We start from the raw sequence: 6000 nt of genomic DNA, 5'->3' as shown, positions 1-6000 counted from the left end.
TAATTTTTGATTAAAAATTACATACGGGATATAAAAAATTGCATAAATAAGTTTTAAAAAAAATAACACAATAGTTTCACTTATATTTAACAATATTTTATAAAACATTTAAGTATTTTATTCTAAATAAATTTTCTATAATATTAAAATGATAAACTTAAATATCAAATAATTAAAGTCAATGTACATGTGTTGTACGAATGCACGAGTCTTTAAACTAGTATACACTAGCGGTCAGACAGGGCGCGTTCCGTGTCTGTCTCTGTCTATGCAAACTTATGTAAAAAAAAAAATAATGACTTATGTTATGGTGAGTTTGTTAATAAAATATTTTTATTGCAAAAAAAAAATCAAAAATGTTGTTGGTACTATGAAAAGTCCATATAAATATTTTTTTATCGTCTTACATGTAGGTAAAGATATATTTGTTTTTTCTTTCGAAACAACTGGTATACATATATAAAACCTAAATAGTGTGTGACCAAAATATTTTCCCCTGATTCACCACCCACACAACAGCATAGTGTGTATAGTTTGTTGACCACCGAACTCACATCATAGTGTTGTTTGTTGCCCAAGTATGGCACCCCTTCGACGATAAGCTACAATATCCTTTATATTTTGCTCGTTGCTTATTCATGAAGCAATTAACCGACTTCCTTCAACTCCCTGTCATCCATCTCGGACACCTGTTCTACATCTATGGCCCGCGTCTCCATTATAGAAAGATCGTTACTACAATGTGTGAGGTGGGACAGCCTGTTGCTGTCATGACATACAACTTTGATGTGCCGTATATCTTTCAATGTGAGGAAAATTCTTGGAGAAGTATCCCAACATCCCTAATGAGAGCTCATGCGGAGACATCTGCATTTTCAAAGGGCGGCCTTGTGTGGCCGACAAACACGGTCACACTTTCATGATTGGAGATAATTCCAATGTCTGCTTGCTAGCCAACCCGGAGTTTGGTGGCAATGTCAAATTCTTGGTGGAGAGTGAATGTGAGTTGTTGCTAGTGGATTGTTATGGAATTGATATTGGTGCTGCTGATAAGGATATAAGGTTTGATGTATTCATGCTTGATGAGAAGGAGAAGAATTGGGTCAAGTTGACCACTTTAGGTGACATGGTTCTTTTTGTGAACCAAAATTGTTCCTTCTCTGCTTCAGCTTCAGATTTGCATGTTGCAAATGGAAGCTGTATCATCTATACTAGCCGTTCTGACTTCCAAAATGTTGATACCATTGAATCTCGAATGCGTATTTTTCACTTGGATAATGGTAGGGTTTCACGCTTGTCTCGCTATCCCGATTACATAAAGTTATTCTGGCCACCTCCCAAGTGGATCCTCGAACTGCATAACAAGGGTATGTTCTCTTGCATTAATGTATGTGATAGTGGTAGTACTAGTAGTGCATTATTGTGCTTTATTGCTTTCTTTATGTTATTAGATTGGATAAACTTTGGGACTAGTACTTATGGAAACATATTGGTCTTGCATTTTGACTTACTTTTTCTAACTAATATCTTCTTGTTTAAGTTGAAATTGGTATCTGGAATTCAATTGTTATCTTCTCGTTGAGACTTGAATCCTGTATCTCCAACTCCTTAACTCTTAGCTCAATTAGGCTTTAAATATTTTATTTTGTGAACCTTTTTTTTTTAATGTTTAAGATTTGAGACTTGTGATCATCTTATGTTTTACAATCTTGCTACCCCTCTTGATTCTACAAAATTAATTGGATAGAATCTTCCAATCTTAATTACGATTTTGCTCCCATCTCCCAATCTTATGCAAAATCTCAATTCTGACAACATTGGCGGTGAGAATGCTAAAAAATTCTAGTTTGCTTACTACTATCATGATTCTAAATTTCTGATAGAATTGGAATTTATGTGTTGGGGTTAATTGCAATGTAAGTCTCACATTGCTAATGAAGGAAAAAAAGTAAAAGTCAAGGAAATTATATTTGAGAAGTCTCACATTGCTTAGAAAAGTGAAGAGTGGATGAGCTCAATGTTATATAAAGAGACCGCAAGTTCCTTGTTTCAATACACCAATCAGTGACACTTTAAGCTTATATATGACATTTTTGTTTTTCTCTTGTACTCTTTTATTAGAGTGTGGTGAGATGTAGTTAGGTATTTGCTTTGGAGAGTGTGAGTGTATTAGGGTCATAGGGTAGTTGAGAGTGAAGTCTATATGTTGTAACAATTTTCATATAGTGTTTATTTTCTGGTTGTCGGTTTTGACAACGGTCGTGGTTTTTTCTCCGGTTTTAGAATTTCCACGTTATATTCTTGTGTCGTTGATTGCATTATTTTATTTTCTCTATGCCTGTTTTTCCCAACATCATGGGTAAATGAGGGAGAGTATATATTGAACTGGTACACATTCTAAACTAGTTCTAACAATGTTGATGGGTTATATTATCTTTTTTTATTTTTACTTTAGCTGCAACCACTGCAGCCTATATGTTATTTTGATTTGATCATGACCACTTGCATTATTATGGTGTTGTAGAGTTGAATCTTAATTGATCAGATACACTTATATGTCAATTGATTTACTGAGTTTGATCATTGAAATATGGCACGCAGTGAACACAATGCTGCACAAGATGCTATAGTATGTGCTGCAGCAAGACAGGCTCTGAATAAAATAAAGCAATAAACGACAGAATAATAAATAACACTGATCGTTTATTAACCCAGTTCAGTGCAACGTCACCTACTCTGGGGGATACCAATCCAGGAATGAATCCACTATAATAGCTCTAGTTCAAAGCCCTCGACCAACACCCGGTACTTGACTTATCGCCTAGACACTACCCGTCCAATCCTATCTAGGAACCTCCTAGATAATGAGACCCCGTCCCAAATTCCCTCTAACAACACGTACCATGTTGCTGTCAATAATAATAATCAAGATGGAGACACTCTCCTAGAAACTAGACCACACTCTCGCTTAAAAGCTTTTGAGTGAATCACACACGCTAACTCCGTGCTTCAAAAGCTTAGGAGTAGCTTACAATTAACAATCAAAACACAGTTCTAAACTTGCATCATGACACAAGAAAGGATGACAAAAAGACACAAACTCTAAACCTTAAAAACTCACACGTTATAAAAAACACGGTTTAGAATACATGAGTTGTAAAGGCTTGAGGCTTCACATATTTATAGTCTTCAATTGTCTTGATGAGCAAACTAGGTCTTCAGACAAACACAGTTGTAGGAATTGCGGCCAACCCTATATTATTTTCAGAAATATAATTTGTTTGTCACACAAAAATATAAATTATTATTTTCAAATAATAATACTCAAACCGCCTTCGGGAAAACTTGTGGAACAAGGCACATCTTGAATAGTCGCACGTGCTTGGATATAAAAACGAATTAAATCTTCCTTCGATTTGAAAAAGAAATTCTGCGCAAAACAGAGCATCAATAATGCTGTACGATAATGCTACAGCATCGTTGTCCAGCATCTGGCTAGTTGGCTTTTGCAAAATGTAGCCAATCTCAAAAACACCAAAAATCTCCCCCTTTGGCAAATTTTGGCTAAAACAACCTTAGGACAGTGCACAGAGAGACACAGTCTAAACTTTCCTTCGAGTCAACATAAACACACAGCTAGGAAAGAAAGTAGAACATTGCTATGCTATATAAAGAGATCATCAGATGATAGATAGCTAGCACGTAAGCATCATAGGCATGCAACAGCGGAACATAACACATCTAGCCTCATTCAGTACAGATAGAGAGAAATAAACTCTCACATAGTGGATTCAAGATAGGAGAAATAAACTCATCTATTTCAAAGTAACACCACATAGAATAGGAAAAATAAATTCCTATATTGGTACTTCAGACATGCATACCACATGTAGTAGAAAAATAAATTCTACCTACTCCCCCTCAATACATTCATAAACTTCACTCCCCCTCAAAACATGCTATACTAGATGCTATACTAGATGTTATAGCATTATGCATCACATCATGCACAACAGATATTACTCCCTCTTTTTAGCCATAAATTCTGACAAATAAAGTCAGTATCACATAGTAGGAGCAGAAACTTCCATAGAGTTATCAGAGCATAGAGAAACATAGAGTGCAGAGAGAATCAGAGCATAGGACATCATAAAGTGCATATTACAGACCATCAGGGCATAGAAAACCTGGAGAATTAGAGCCAACAGACATGGATTGTGCATGTTACAATCCTGAGAGCATCAGGGCGTAGCCCACAAAATTAAAATCCGAAAGGACATGCAAATAAAGCATAAGCAGGTCACATAGAAGGACTTGCATCAGAGTCCTCCTCCTCTACCTCAGTCTCACCACCTACATTATCATCAAGAACACCAGGATTGACATTGGAAAACACCTTGAGGTCAACAATCATTTGCTTCCTATGCAAAACATCAGTTGACTGATTGACAGATGATGCAGCACAGTCTGTAGCATGTGTACCCTCAAACAGTCTAAAATCAAAAGACAAATCACAACCTCTCTTGCTAGGCACATCAGCCTCAATACAAATGTCAGGATGTTGAGCTAGAATAATATCACACATCAATGTAGGAAAGGCTATAGGCATCTTCATAGCACATGACTTACCATGCAGAGCAGTTTCACCATGAATATGGAAACCAAGGTCAAAAGGTGATCTGGTCCCTACAACATATATAAACCTAGCCAAACCTGTAGCCACATTATTGGAATGTGTAGTTGGAGCCCAGTTGGCTGCTGCAATCTTGTTCAGGAGAGCGTATTTTCCAGTGAGTGTCTTACATACTTCCTTTAAAGACACACAAACAAATTTTTTCTTAAATTCTGGAATTTTAGGATCATCATAGTCATCTCCTATGTTTACCAAAAATTCTTTGGTAAGCATCTCAAAGCACTTACCCAGTCCAATCACAGTTCTCATCAAGTCGGCTTCATTAATTAAATCAACAAGCTCTTGACATTGTGAGAATTCTTCACTTAAATTCCTCTGAACAACAAACCTTCTTTTTACCACAAACTTCCATCTGTCAGCTTTCTCAACACGATGAAAGGAAATATTCTCAATAGGCATAAGAGATACATCTTGAGGAATTCTCTTTCTTTTTACAGACCTTTTTGAAGATGTTGTAGCAAATTCTGTAGCATATTGTTCGTCCTCAAATTCTGGGTCACTAGAGGTCACTAGAGTAATCTTACTCCACTGTCTTTTAAGACCATAGATTTTCTTTTCCTTGGCAGTCTTGACAGGAACACTAGAAACAGCCATACTTTTACCAGCATTGCTTCTTAACCTCCTAGTACTAGGAGCAGGAGTCCTCTCAGTAAGGGTGAGATTGTCCACATCAATAACATTTGAATTTTTCTCAGGAGATTCATCAACATTCAAAGGAACAGACATAGTTTTACCACTATCATCAGCATGAGGGATCACATAGGTATCATGATCAAAAACATTATCAGTAGTAGTTGCTTCAGAACCCTTTTCTTTGTTTGGAACAATAACATTATCTGGAGACTCGGGTATCACAATGTTATCCAAATTTTCCCGTGCTGCAGATGTTGTAGCATCATGTGCAGCATCCTTCTCAGGAACACTCTTCTTGACATGTTCCAACACAGAGTCATCTTTGACCTACGTTGGAGCGCTAATATCATCACCAACAAATGTTAAACACAGCAGGGGAGAATACCACATAACTTCCTCTGACAAATACTTTCTCACCACAAGAAACATCCTTATTATCAACAGACACAAAATTCTTACCAAATCTTCAGATGTTTCAACATTACCCATAACAGCGTGCATTACTAAATAAATTGAAAAGAAAACTGCAAGCCACACTTGCAATAATTGTTATAACTCTTCAGCGCAAATACTAAGTTTGCCTCGCAATTTTTCAAATTGAACTGCATATAATGCCTTAGTAAAAATATCAGCCAATTGTTCTTCAGTGGCAATATGCTCAAGAGTCACAATAC

At 36.4% G+C, this 6000-nt stretch overlaps 1 pseudogene; it reads left to right on the top strand.

Annotated features, from left to right (window-relative positions):
- Positions 1-638: 638 nt before the first annotated feature.
- LOC123886104 lies at positions 639-1582 on the top strand (annotated as a pseudogene).
- The last annotated feature ends 4418 nt before the right edge of the window (positions 1583-6000 follow it).

Source organism: Trifolium pratense, linkage group LG5 (genome assembly GCF_020283565.1).
Source record: "Trifolium pratense cultivar HEN17-A07 linkage group LG5, ARS_RC_1.1, whole genome shotgun sequence".
In the NCBI taxonomy this organism is placed as follows: Eukaryota; Viridiplantae; Streptophyta; class Magnoliopsida; order Fabales; family Fabaceae; genus Trifolium; species Trifolium pratense.
This window is presented reverse-complemented; position numbering and strand designations above follow the sequence as displayed.